This window comes from Ictidomys tridecemlineatus, chromosome 3 (assembly GCF_052094955.1).
Source record: "Ictidomys tridecemlineatus isolate mIctTri1 chromosome 3, mIctTri1.hap1, whole genome shotgun sequence".
Taxonomy (NCBI): domain Eukaryota; kingdom Metazoa; phylum Chordata; class Mammalia; order Rodentia; family Sciuridae; genus Ictidomys; species Ictidomys tridecemlineatus.
The window spans coordinates 197,523,154-197,538,210 of record NC_135479.1 but is presented as its reverse complement, the minus strand read 5'-3'; positions in this window follow the sequence as shown (position 1 = coordinate 197,538,210).

Here is a 15,057-nt window from a genome sequence, read left to right as displayed (position 1 = left end):
CAGGCAGAAAACAACATTCAAGAATGTATGTTGCAATTCATGCTTAAATGTTTATGCAGGATGCCCTTGAGGGCAATAAGTTCTATTTATGAACAGCAGAAACCCAGATTCGAACCAGCAATGAAGGTCAATATTTTAGCAAATGTCAGTAAGCACATCATAATATTTGAAGATGGAAGAGAATGAGTACCTAGTACATTTGTTATAATAACAGAGTTAAAGAAGAAGCAGGCACCTTAAGCCCCATTTCTTTTCATTTGTTTCAATTTTTTTTTATTTCTCCCAAAGGGTTACTTTGGCATCATTGTAAAAATAATTGCCCATATTCAGGTGGGGCCATTTATGGATTCTATTCTGTTCCATCAATTTTTGAGTCTATATTTTGCCAATAGCAAACTGTCTTGATTTAAGGCATCTTTATTATGCATCTTAAAATCAGGTAGATTATCCCTCCCACTAAACTCCATTTCTTAAACTAAGTTCCTTGAGGTTCGTGGGCTCAGAAATTCAGTATATCACTCATGCTCAGAGTGTGATATTAGCAGTTCAGTAAGCAGACACATAGTGGTCAAAATTGGACTAAAATATTAAACATCTGATTTGGAGAAGGGTGATTTATTAGCTCAGAGTTTCAGACTGAGGCTTCCTTCAGACTCACTTCCTTCATCAGTTTTGGAGGTGAGATTAACAACAACCTTTACAAGCCCTACTTCTTAGGTTTTTGAAATCCACACCAATTTGGAAACAACTCTTCAAAACAACTAATGTTTTGTATTCCGATGTTGTTAAACAGTTTCTACCAATCTTGGACAAATGTAACAAAACATTCGTTTCAGAGTATTGCTTAATGATGTTCATACCAGAAGCATATTTAAACCACTCTACCATAGTTGTTAGGCACAGTGGTGCACACTATAAATCCCAGCAATTTGGGAGTCTGAGGCAGGAGGAGCACCGGTTCAATTGTTCAGCTTCAGCAACTTAATGAGACCTCATCTTAAAATAAAATAAAATAAAATAAAAAAGGCTGAGAATGTAGCTTGGTGGTAAAGTGCTTTGAGTTCAATCCCAGTATAAAACAACACCAACAGTAACACTCTATAGATACTTCAAATTGGGTCATAAAAATTGATCCTTCGTTATTCAGAGTAATTAATAACATTTTTGTGTTCTAGAGTCAAATTGTTCACAAATATTTTATCACTGTATACATTCTCCACACTTCTCATGAATAATTAACATGTGTGCCTTTTTGTTGATTTTTAATAAAAATGTGGTAGAGTTTTGAATATTTTACATGATGAATCACTAAATATATTGTCATCAAAATCACCATAAATTCTTATTAAAAAGTATAAATAGCCATAAACAACTGTAAATTCATTAACTCTTGCAGTATTCAAACTGCTTTTCCAGAAGTAGTAATTTGCAATATAAATTCTGAATTACACATTCATAGAGTATTGGCCTTGAATCATTTTCATACTCTTATTTCTGTGAGTGTTCAGACCTCACTTTAAATGCTTGTCTTCTTCTGGAATTCTTGTTATAAAATGTGAACTTTAAACACTGTCAACTTCAAAAGGACAGATAACTTGTTATCTTTAATAATACACATTTAATCTTTATGGAAATATTTCAGATAAAAAAGTAACTCATCTTATAGAAAACTCATATTTGCATCCTACACTGTTTTTGTCATGATACAAATTGCCATTATGGAGGAGTTTAATATGCAGCACTTTCATTTCTATAACCTATTTTATGATACCTTCATAAACATAACTGTTTCCTTAGGCAAAGAACATTTAATTTAAAATGAAGGTACATACAGAGCTTAAATGCAGGTAGAGACTGAAATCAAACAATTTAGAAAGTTATAAGGAAAAAGTAAATTTTATTAAACTGTGAAGCTTATAAATTGAATTTACATATTTCTTCAGCTATAGAATCAGGTGAAGCTCAGATAGTCTTGTGTTATACACTATTTTTTATTTCCCTATTCTCCTAGTTGTTTCTGCCTTACAGGGCTATGAAATATTTTGGAGTTCTCTGAGGTACTAAATACTATATATCTCATATTTAAACTCAGAGATACCTGGAGATACTTGATTAATACAAAAATAATCCAGACACAGGATAGAATCACAGTGGAAAAGACAGAATCAAACATATCTTTCCATATTTAAAAAATACACAGAAGTACTAATACAAACATCATAATAAATGCTGTTGGAAAGTATATTAACTTAGTTTGTAAAGAAAATATTGATAAAAATTAAGAATATACACAAAATGGTAATCTTTAATAATTTTGAATGAACTAATAATATTCTTTATAAGTTTTTAACTAATATTGTTTTTAATAATCAGCCTATAGTCCCCAGTAATCTAAACATGTATATGTAATGGATTAAATGAAAAAGTACAGTTGAGATGCAGTTCAATATCATATTATCACAGTTTAGAAATGAAGATCAACATGTTATGATTTCTGATAATAATGCATAGTGAATAAAACCTCTACTTTGACTGGAAAGAACTACATATCTATTGTATACTTTTATGTTTGGCATATTTCCCTCTTACACTCCTTAATAAAGTTGTTTCCTAGTATTCCTTTAATTTTTCAATTTTGCATTTCTTTATGTCACTTCTCTCTTACTTTTGAAAATGAAATATATACTTAAGAGAAATTGTGTAAGTTAAATTCATCTTTTGTAGTTGATACACTGTAATTTGACTAGGTTGTGTTGAAAATTCCTAGATGAATAGTAAAGACTTCTTTCCAAATAATTCCTCATGTATAGATTATTACACATACAAATCATCCACATACATATTATTATGTGGAAAAAAAATCTGAATTACTGTATACATTCTGACTGATATACACTGAATGACATTAACCAAACTTTCTAATGTTTTACTTTGAAAATGAATTATCCAGATACTGGCTGGGTGCAGTGGCAAGTGCCTGAAATCCAAGAAGACTGGGAGGCTGAGGCAAGAGGATCACAAGTTCAAACTAGCCTCAGCAAAAATGAGGCACTAAGCAACACATTAAGAACCTGTCTCTAAAAATAAAAAATAAGACTGAGGATGTAGCTCTGTGGTTGAGTGCCCCTGAGTTCAATCCCTGGTACCCCCATCTCCCCAAAAAATGCTTATCTGTGTGTCCAACCTTCACATGTTCTTAGTTATCTGTGATCAAAATATAAATATATGGAGCTTAACTAATTTTCTGAGAGCTTTCAATATTATCTTAGATTTTGGATATTTTAGCGTGAAAATATCTACAAGGTATTTGATGTATTAAGTTAACCTTTATATGTTCATGTCCAAAGTTTAGGGTCTATTCAAAGCACTATAGTAGATCTCAATGAATAGGATCATATAAAATTCATTCCCCTATTTTCCTCACTATAGAAATTGAAATGAAACACTAAATATAATCATGTCAATTAGTCCACTGAAATCTCTGGGAAGGCACATTTTAAAAGAAAACGCAAGACATTTAAACTGTAGACAGTTTTAAGCGTAGGATGGTAAAAACAGAGAATGAGATTAGAATTACCCTGTATTTCACAGAATTTTTTTACTGGTTATCTCATAAAAAAGAGATGGTACGACCCAGAAGTCAATCAACTGTTAACATGCTCACATGTTTGTTGCTGTTATAGATGGAAATGATACATGTATTTTATTTATTTTTATGTGGTGCTGAGAATCAAACTCAGGGCCTCACACATGCTAGACAAGCGTTCTATCACTGAGCTACAACCCCAGTCTTCACATTTTTTTTTAAATACTGGAAAATCATACTTTCTAATCTGATATATAAAATTTATTAAATAAGAATTTGGGAAAGTTTCTCTTTTTTTGCCCCAAATATATTCTAATTGACATTATGAAAATAGAAATGTATTACTTTATATTTAAAAATATTTTGCACAGCAGGCAGTTAGTTCATACTGGAAAATAAAATAGATCATTTCATCAAATATCACCTAAGAGGCTTTTATTCCTTTAAATATAGGTGTCTTTTAGAAGATATTTTTTAATTATAATTTTAAAATAATTGACATACACTGCAATAAAAACTGTGTCTTCAAATAATTATTTCATCAAGTATTAAAGACAATATTAATATTTAATAACAACTTATTAAATTTTCTTTGTGCATATTAAAATGTGAGAATCAGTTTATCTTATAATTCTATTATTATTTTAAACATTGGTATTTGTTTTGTAGTATCACAAAAATAATGGGAAACTGCAAATGACAGCAAATAATCATATTTTAGGGTTATAACTCAATATTTTTAAATTGATAATGTATATGACACAGAGCATTTAGAGACCAAAATAATGTGCTATGATGATTCATTTTTGTAATATTTCATTTAATTTTTTTTTTACATTTTTACATTCTTTTTACACTTTTAAATACCAAGAAAGAGTAGTAATACAATACTTCATGGTCTTTAGAACACATGGTCTTTAGAACATGGTCTTTAGAAGAGTGTTTCTGCAGGAAAAGACTGAAAGAATATTTGCATGTATATTTGACTAAATAATTGATAATAATTTCCTAGATATTTTTAAAATTGCATAATTCTTTCATTCCAGTAACAAAGCAAGTAGTTAGTATGGTGTATTTAATAATCATTATATAAAATTTTTTAAATAAGTAATTTAGTCACCAGCAAAATTTACCATTCTAATTTGAGGTTTTATTGTTATTACCATAAAGTGTGGAAAACATTTATCTTTTCTGGTCAGCAAATATTCTTTAAAAGACAAGATCATGATTTTGATGCAACAAAGGCTTAAGTCAATGGTAACTGCTGTTCTTTATGTAAGGTTTTCCCAAACGGTATCAGTACAGTACAGCCTCCAAGTGGAATCACCTATGAATGATGTATCCAAAGCCTCTGTAAATTTATAGGCATTTAGGATCCATTACAACAGTATTTAATAGTTGGATTGAATTTCTTCCAGACTGGATTATCAAGAAATTTCTTTAATCATAAAAATTTTCCTTCAATATAAAAATTCTGTGTCAAGATTTCAAGGATTTATGAATTAAAAAAAATATATGACCCCGCATTGATTAGTCTTTTAGGTAGACTGCAGGAATTTTATGATTATGAAAGAATATAGACAAATATTGACTTACCCTATTTACTTGTGCTATTTCACAAAACTTTCAGTTTCTTCTTTTTTTACTGATGCTCATAAAAAGATACAGTCTATAGCTTCACTCTCAATAAATTCTGAATGTATAAAAAATAATCCTGGCAATGTATTAGTTTTCTGCTCAGTAGAAAGCGAAGTCTGAAAGTAGCCACTTGTATTAACAAGAATAGTTCTCAGAACATCCACCAAACTGAAGGCATCACCATTGCACAAGGGGCTCAGCTTTTTCTAATTCAATGATGTTAGTGAAGAGACTTATGTCTTTTTTGAGGGGAGGGAGGATTACTGAGGATTGAACTCAGGGGCCCTCAAACACTGAGCTTAGAGACACAGTGTCACTGACTTGCTTAGTGCCTCACAGTTACTGAGGCTGGCTTAGAACTTGAGATCCTCCTGGCTCAGTCTCCCAAGCCAAAGATGTACACCACTGTGCCAGCACTAGATATATATGTCTTCACTTATATATTTTGACTTTGTATATACAAAAGATATTAAAATTTCAATGTTACGATATATTTATTAAACTTATCACTTTTGTGAGATCTTTTAAAGACTTCTTTATATTAGAGACAAATTATAGTCAACTTTGTTTTTCTAAAGCTACTGTAACTTTTAAAAATTGTATTGTTTTTATATCTTGGTCACTAATAATTTGAAGTTTATTTTATAAGTATATAACACAAAGAGCAAAACAATGTTGTTTTCCAAATAGAAAATAATATATTTCTCAATACTATTCATTTAATAATTAATGCTTCCCATAATTAATTTAAAAATCATTTTCATTAAAAATAATTCTATATTGAATATGTATTCTAAACTTTAGACTTATTCATTATTTATTTTTCACTATTGTCTTATATACTATCTCAGGTAAGTTTTATTTGGACATCCAAATATTCAAACTTCGTTTTTTCAACTTTGTTACTTAAAACTTCTTTACATTTCTAGTTCTATGTATAATTTTAAAAAGAAAAAAAAATAGCTTAAAGAAGATTCTTAACAGATTATGCATTTTATTTTATGATATACTTAAACTGAGTTGATAAAAAGTCATATTTTTTGTTCTATCAAATCTTCCAAAAGAAAATCAGTCATCCTGTTTATTTTAGTGTTAATTTTTTGTCTCCTAAAAATAAGTCAACACAACAAAAATGTATAAAAAGAAAATAAATCCAGCAGTTACCTTCTATTATGCATCTTGACAGTGAAAAATTAAAAATCTCTTTTTATGTTGGGTATGGTGGTCCATGCCTGTAATCCAAGTGGCTCAAGAGGCTGAAGCAGGAAGATCAAGAGTTCAAAGCCAGTCTCAGCAAAAGTGAGGTGCAAAGTAACTAAGTGAGATCCTATCTCTACATAAAATAGAAAATAGGGCTGGGGATATGACTCAGTAGTCAAGTGCCTCTGACTTGCATCCCTGGTACTAAAAAACAAAACAAAACAAAAACTCTTTTCTGTTGCACAGAGTTTTGCTAAGAGTTAAATAAATCAATATAAAGAATGCAGAATTGTGCAATGTACAAAATAAGCTCAAAATAATTCTGTGCTATTGTCATGCTTTACACAGCATTTTTCAGATATTGTTGGATATATTTTAGTAATAGATCTTGAACATAATTTCCTTAATTATTCTGATTATAATTTATTTATAATGTAATATTTTTAAAAAGCTATGTAATTATTAATAAATTATATATTGATTATTATGATTTGTATATGAGAAGTTCCCTGAAAAGCTCAGAAGTTAATGCAGGAATGTTCAGAAGTGAAATGATTAAATTATGGTAGCTAAAACTTATCACTGGGCTAATCCATTTGATGGAATAATTATTAGATTATTTACTACAAGGTCATAATTTGAGTATAGATTTTACTAATCACATTAATATTGGCAATATATATTATATATTATATATATATAATAATGGTATACATATGTATATGTAATTTCTGACTTGTTATAATTTTTCAATAACTTTTAGTTATTATTTTAGAACATTCAGTAATAATTAATGATCCAGCCATCAATTATATAATCAAATAGAAAAACCACTTCTAAATTTCAATAAGTATTTTAGAAGATAGCTCCTGTGTGATAAAATAATTTATGACACAGGTGCTATGATTTAGATATATGTTGTCTCCCAAAACCTCATGTGTGAGATAATGCAAGAATAAGCAGAGGTTAAAGAATTAGGTTAACCCAATCAGGAATAATCTATGGATATGGATTTACTGGATGGTAACTGTAGGCAGGTAGGGTTTGGCCAGGGTAAATGGCTCATCAGGGAAGTGCCTTTGGTATTTATATTTTGTATTTTGTCTCTGGTGAGATCTTGACATGCTCTGATCTGCTTCCATTGTGGCACCTAATGCCATGATGTTCTGCCTCAGCTTGTGCCCAGAGTTTTGGAGTCTGTTGACCATGGAATAAACCTCTGAATCCATGAGCCAAAATATTTTTTTTCCTCCCCTATATTGTTCTTGTCAATTATTTTAGTCAAGTGATTAAAAAGTTGGTTAAAAGAAAGGGCAGGACCCCATTTCTGAAGTTGTAAGTGGGCTTCTTGAGAAAGTGGATCTCAAATGATGAGCTGAGTTTAAGCACATCAGTGAAATTTGGATAAAGTTGCCAACAGGTAGAGTAACCATCTAAGCAAAAATCTTTTTTTTTTTATTAGTTGCTCATAACAGTACAAAGATCTTGACACTAAGCAAAAATTTTTAGGCTAGAGTAAACCAGGCACTGTAATTACAGTGGATAGGAGATCTTGATGGTTCTTGTTAGAGGGCTACTAGTTCATGCTATGGGTAAACTGGAAAGATACTCTAAGTGTGGTTCTTATGTAGATTAGGAGAATGTGCCAGAATATAATTAACTACTTTTGTAGAAACACTACTATTTTTATTATTGTTATCATTTTTAAATATTAAAGCTTTAAAATAAACAAAATAATAATTAATTTATCTTTTACTATGAGCTACTTACGTGCAACACATCAGATCTTATCATGATTGCATTTATACCTTCAGTGAAGGAATGAATTTAATTTTCTTGATTATAAACTGTCATAAACACACCAATGGGTATACTTTTTGGAATAATTTAAGCACACTACTAATACTAAATATTGACTTTGTTAAGAAAGCATAGCCTAAACATCTAGTAAAATATTTAGGCTTTCCTAATAACTATTAAGATAATATTTTAAACAAATGCTTGTTGGATACATGTATGAGAAACAACATAAAAAATTCCATTAAACAGATTTTTAAAATATATTTTTAGTTGTAGATGAACACAATATCTTTATTTTATTTGTTTATTTATATGTGGTGCTGAGGATTGAACCCAGAACCTCACAAGTGTGAGGCAAATGCTCTACCACTGAACCACAACCCCAGTTCCCATTAAACAGATCTTGATTACAAAAGTTCAATAATCTACAAAATTATCATTAAATCCTGAATAATCATGTACATTTCAAAGTGATTGTTAAATTCTAATTCATAATAATTTCATAATTTATTTATATGTTTACATGTAGAAATTATATAAAACCACTGTGACTTGAGACCACAAACTCACTGAAGTAAATGTAGTGGACTCTAGCTCTGAATTGAAATGAATTCATATGACCTCAAAACTTTTTTGTGTCCTCCACCAAGATTACATATGAAATATTTATCATTTGATCTTTGGAGAAAGAGTATTTGTATTAAAAAGGTCAAGTATATGTTCCTAAAAATGTCTTTGACCTACTAAAATATCAAGACAAAAGTAATACCTCATTATCAATGGATTGCTTATATCATTATCCCTCAAGGAATTTCAGGAATCCAGAGCGATAATTCCTATCTCATTTCCATTTAACTCACCTATTTGGCCTATGCATACAGCAAATGTTTTTTGGAGGGAAAAATGTGGAATATTATTAACTTAATCAACTGGCTATTTATATCATAACTTTTAGTCTAAATATTGTATCTTTACCCAAGTATAAAATGCATCCTTTACCACCTGTATACTGTTATTATTAGAGACTGCTTTTGTCTCAAGTCTGTTTGTAAAGACAATAATAAGCAATTCGCTATGACTACATTAGTAGCCATACATTTTAAGTGTCCCAATTCAGGGATATATCAACTTTTCCCCTCACCATCGCAGTTTGTTCTCCAGGGAGCTGAAGCATCTCTCCATTGCCAAGAAAATCATATTTATTCATTTGGTTTATAATAATAGTAATATAACATTGCTTGAGTCTTTTGAGACATATGCATTCCACAGGATAGGAAATATATGATACAAAAATTCAGAAATTACAAAGTTCAGAAATTTTTTAGAGGTTCAGAACAAACATGAAATCCTTTCTGGGGAAAAAAAAAAGTTACTGCACCTGGTCCCTCCTAATACAATGAAAGAAATAATGATATGTGGACCTCTGAAGTTGAGGGGCAATATATATTTAATCTGTGCATGACAGTCTATACCATTTACTGATTCTCTTGAAAGATGCCTGTTTTCAATTGTGTGTGTAGCAAAAGGAGGCTTGATAGCAGTTCTGGTGTGTGCACAAACTGCTTTCCCCTCATTGCCCATTCAAAGTTAAAATGGTTGTTAATGAATCAGAAGGTTTTGGCAACACTTTAGGGTTAGGGAGAAAGCCATGCCATTATTCACCCATAAGAATCTCATTTGTACAAAAAGTGTCAGCTTGCCAATGGACCCTGAAGAAACTGAAAACTTAAACATTGCCCAATAAATAATCAGATGAACTGGGTGTTTCTTGATCCATCTATCCATAAAGTTGAAGTGTACCATAGTGGCAGCATTCTGTCACTCTAGTGTAGTGGTATAAACAAGTTACCCTCAAATAATTTTGAAGGCATAAGTAATGAGCCTATTAATGATCAAGAGGTTCAAACCTCATTCTTACACCTATAATATTGTCTCTTTGCTTTCATGCACATTTGTGGCCTCTTGTAGAGTACTCTATAACCAGGTAACTGAGAAAGCAAACATTCAGTCTTGATTTGTAGATAGGTATGCATACTTTGCATAAAATTCTGGAACTACCAGAAAGTGCACAATTGCCACAGTCCTGCTATACTCAGGCATTGAGGGCTGCTGGGGAAGCAAATCTTTCAATGGACAAAAGCAGCAAACCTGATCCTATATTTTCCCAAGAAAGTTACCCCAGAATTGGAAAATAATGATTTGTAGATAATGGAATAGGTGGATTTATTACACGTGAACAAATGGATATTAATTTTTAAAGAAAAATCTATATTTAATCCATCTTATTAATAGTAGATGTTATATTTAAAAGCAAATAGCATATCTTGAGGAAATTAAAAATTAGATGAGGACACATGACTTTTGAATAAATTGTTTTCAAATAAAAGTGGAGTAATATGAAGTAAAACTTTGGCTATAAAAATAATAAATTAGGGGCTGGGGATGTGGCTCAAGCGGTAGCGTGTGGCCCGGGTTCGATCCTCAGCACCACATACAAAGAAAGATGTTGTGTCCACCGAAAACTAAAAAAGAAATATTAAAAATTCTCTCTCTCTCTCTCTCTCTCTCTCTCTCTCTCTCTCTCTGTGTGTGTGTGTGTGTGTGTGTGTCTCTCTCTCTCTTAAAAAACTAAATTAGCATTAAATATAGTTATTTAAAAATATCATAACTTACTATAATAAAGAAACATTTAATTATCGTTTACTATGGTCTTCTTTGTGATTGCAGGAGCATGATTTTAACAGTAAGTAAGGCAGACTAGATCCTTGCTCAAAATACTCAGCAAATCATTTTGTAGTGAGGTCTAGTAAAGTCTAAATATTGCTAAAATATTTACTCCTTTAAGATTGAAACTATATCTACTTTAAAATATCATTAGACTTATTTATTTTTATCTTTCTTGGATAGCTGTTGCAAAATAAAGTGTATTTGAATGAGGAACATTTTCTCCCCAAAATAACTCATGTATATTTTTACATGAGTATTTCAGAAAGAAAAATATCCATAAAAATGAGTTTCCTGTGAGTTAAATAAGAGGAAATGCATTTTGGTTTGAGGAGGTAAATAACTGTCTCTTTAGTCCATGAAGCATGTACTTAGTCAAAATACTTTGCCTGACAGATTAGGGTCATTATGTTAATTGGAAAAAAACCTGTAAAATATTTTTTGAATATTTTAGTATGCAGAATTATAATCTGTAGATATGATTTGCTTATGCTATATAGTTCTGATAACAAAGGTTTTAGGAATGCAGCATTCAATAATTTGACATACAATATTTGAAATAAAGAATTTTTATATATCTGTTCAGATTTTACCTCATAATAAAACAGAAATATCCTATTTCTTATCTCTACTATATTTCCCTATAATTGCTATTTTCTGTCTCCTTATTAGTTGTAACTTTATATAACTTCCTGGGGTGATAATGCTCTAAGAGTCTTCACAAAAACTATAAGATGAACCAAACCACATGTTTTTCTCTTTATTAAGGGTTTCCTGTTTTCATCATTAGAACTATTGTTCACAAATGTTGCCCCTACATTTTTTTAAAACTTTTTCTTTTGTTCAGGAGGTAATTGGGTATGACTGGAGGAAGGATCAGTGTAGGAGAAGGGACAATAATAAAGTGAGTGATAATGGCATGAGACTATACCAGTGGAATGAATTACACAGGAGGTAAACACCTGCGGTAAAGAACAGGGAGGGCCTTGGGTGAAAAGCTTCACTGAAAGGCTTTATCTAGACAATTATGAGAACAATATTCTAACCACTGGGTAGGTTTTACTCAAATGCCAGAAAGTAAGGATCAAGAAAAAGATAAGAACCAGTGTTCTATGAATTGGAGACTGAGGTATAATTCAAAGAATAGTAATGTTTGGAGAGCTCTAGACTATCTCTTATCTCTGTAGTCTTTGACTCACAGTAGCTGTATTCCTTGATAATTATCTACAGTTGTCTGCTGTCCAGATACCTTGCCAAAATAGTATATATGTATGTGTGTGTGTGTGTGTGTGTGTGTGTGTGTGTATCACACCTTGTTTCCATGGATTCTTTGAGACTAGATGGCTCTTTGCATCTATCTCAGACATTGTAGGGTACATTGTCAGATATCCATGTCCTGTTTAATTGATAGTAAAGTACTGCTAGTAAAGTCCTACTTTACTACAACCATATGATTTATATGCTAATCTTCTAAGAGCCTCTCTGAATCCAGATTCTTTTTTTTTTTTCCTTTCTTTGCAATACTGGAAATTGAACCCAGGGCCTGCACTCTACATCTGAGCTACATTCCCAGTCATTATTAAATTGTATTTTTTAGATAGAGTCTTACCTTTTGCCCAGGTTGGTCTTGAACTTGCAATCCTCCTACCTCATTCTCCAGAGCTGCTGAAGTTACAGACTGTGTAACAACAAGTCTAGATAGGTTTCCTGGTACTTTCTCCATGCTGCATTAGCCCTGGTCCATATCGCCATAGCCCACATGCAGCCTGTGGTGCTGCTTTCTATAAAGGGATTGGGAGAGATACTTTACTTTGGCTAATGACTTGGTGTAGATGAAGGAAAGTATTTGAGAGCCACATTTAATCATATTGAGTGGTACTACAAAAGTTTAAAACCAGACTACTATTTTGCAGGCTATACTAGAACTCCTGAGTTGGGGACTACATGCACTCACCACTATGCCCGATTTGATCCTTCTTATGCACATTATAAAATTGTTTAAATTGCACTAATGGTGTTCTAAAATGTCTGGAGGTTTTGCCATACCTGGAAAATGTGTGTAAACCATCCAAATGTGATGAAGAATGTGAAGGTATAGATTAAATAGATGAAACAAAATCACCCAGATTTTGTATTGGTTAAGTTGAAAGTGTGTGGCTTAAACATAATAGTTTCTTTTACTGTTTTGAAAAATATGTTGTACTTGTGTGAAAACCTTCCGCAATAAAACTCAAAACATAAAATATATGGCAAAGGATCTGTTTCTTCCTCCTATTGTGTAGGAAACTCTGGAGCCACCTAGAGCAAGGAAAGTTTCTTAAACTGTGGAGGACAGTAGATCAACTTGAGGGTGTATAAACACACAGATGGTTTGAGACCATCTCCAGTGTGAATCCTTCACTGGGTGCCAAGTGGGGCATAGATAATGTCTCAGACATTCCTAAGTAAGATGATATTTTTGGTTGAGAACCATTGCCTCAGGCCATAACCAACTTCTCAGATATCATCCCCTGCCTCTGCCTAATGGCCATTTTCCTCAATATATTATTGAAGATAAAATTACAAACTAACCCATGTAGAACCCTATTTGAAAATGAAATTGAGAATTCACATTTATAAAAGCTGATCTACTTAATACACTTTTAAGCCTTTTTGCCTTGTCTATGGTTTACTTTTCAGCATTTGTTTTAAGTAACATAAGCTGCTTTCTGTTACAGTAGTCATCAATATATAATTCTTATTGTGACTTATCTGAAAGCATGCCTATCACTGATCATCATTTTTAAACAGGGAAAATACTAACTTTCAAATTAGACTCATAAAATATAAATATTTACAATTATCAGAAGCTCAGCAAATGTGATCTATTATGTTAATGAAAAAGAAAATACTTTCATGTTTATTGAAAATATTTAGTAGTTGAAGTTGGTGTAAGAAAATGGCATTTTCAAAAAATTTTTATCTGGTATTTGGATTTAGACTTTCTAATGCAATGTAATATATGTCAATAAATGTATGCAGTCTATACTGATCAAATCAGGGTAATTAATGTTTCCTCTAGTTATCATTTATGTCATGTTTGTAGTCTTCAACTTGCTTTCTTCCAGTTATTCATGAAATATAAAATTCATTATGCTTTTTGGAGCATGAAGCATGTTTTAGAAACTTTAACACATGTTCTTATCAATTTGGGGTGAAAAGTCAGATCATATTTTATTTTGAATGAGGAGGAAAACTGTTAAGGTCATCATAGAACTACTTTTACATTAACATCAGTGTAATAACTAAGTAATGCAGCTTTTATTAAGACATTTGTATTCATATCACAAGTATTTTTAGAATTTTTCTCCTATGCTAACACTATACCATATATTGAGATTACAGAGATGAATCACCATGACATTAGATCTTTAAAATTCTGCCAGAATAATGGGAGATGGACATATGTAAACAGCAAATTGCAGTCCTGCACAAATGTCTTACCAGTTTTATTAAATGCTCTTTTATTACCCTTGAACTTAAATCTATCGTTTAGAATTCTTAATAAATCATCAATTAAAAGAAGTGAAAAGGGTTATGTATATTACTAGCCCAAAGGAAGTAATTCGTGTTAAAAAATTAAAGATAATTATAAATTATCAAAATATAAAAAATATTTATGCTTAAGAAATTTAATGAGAATTTCTTACTCTTTATTAATTATAATAATAAAATATATATTTACCTATAATTATGTTATTAGATATTATTCCCCTTTCTTTTACTTACACTTATGTACTTTCTTCATAATTTATTTGTCACATAAAATGTATCAATTTATTATAATTATAATAACATCCAATTGTTCAAACAGAAAAATATAAGCAAGAATAGGGAAGTTTTTATAAAAGATGTTAAAAATCCAATTTAAATTATTTTTTAAAAGAAAAAATCTGGAAAAATTTTAAGTCCATCAATTTATTTTTTGTGTGTGAATAACATTGATTTGATTTTTAAATGAAGTGCAATAGAAGGGTCCATATACTCAGCCCCCTTTTTTATTTTATAATTTCTTTTTAAAGATAGAGAGAGATAGAGAATTTTAGTATTTATTTTTTAGTTTACGGCGG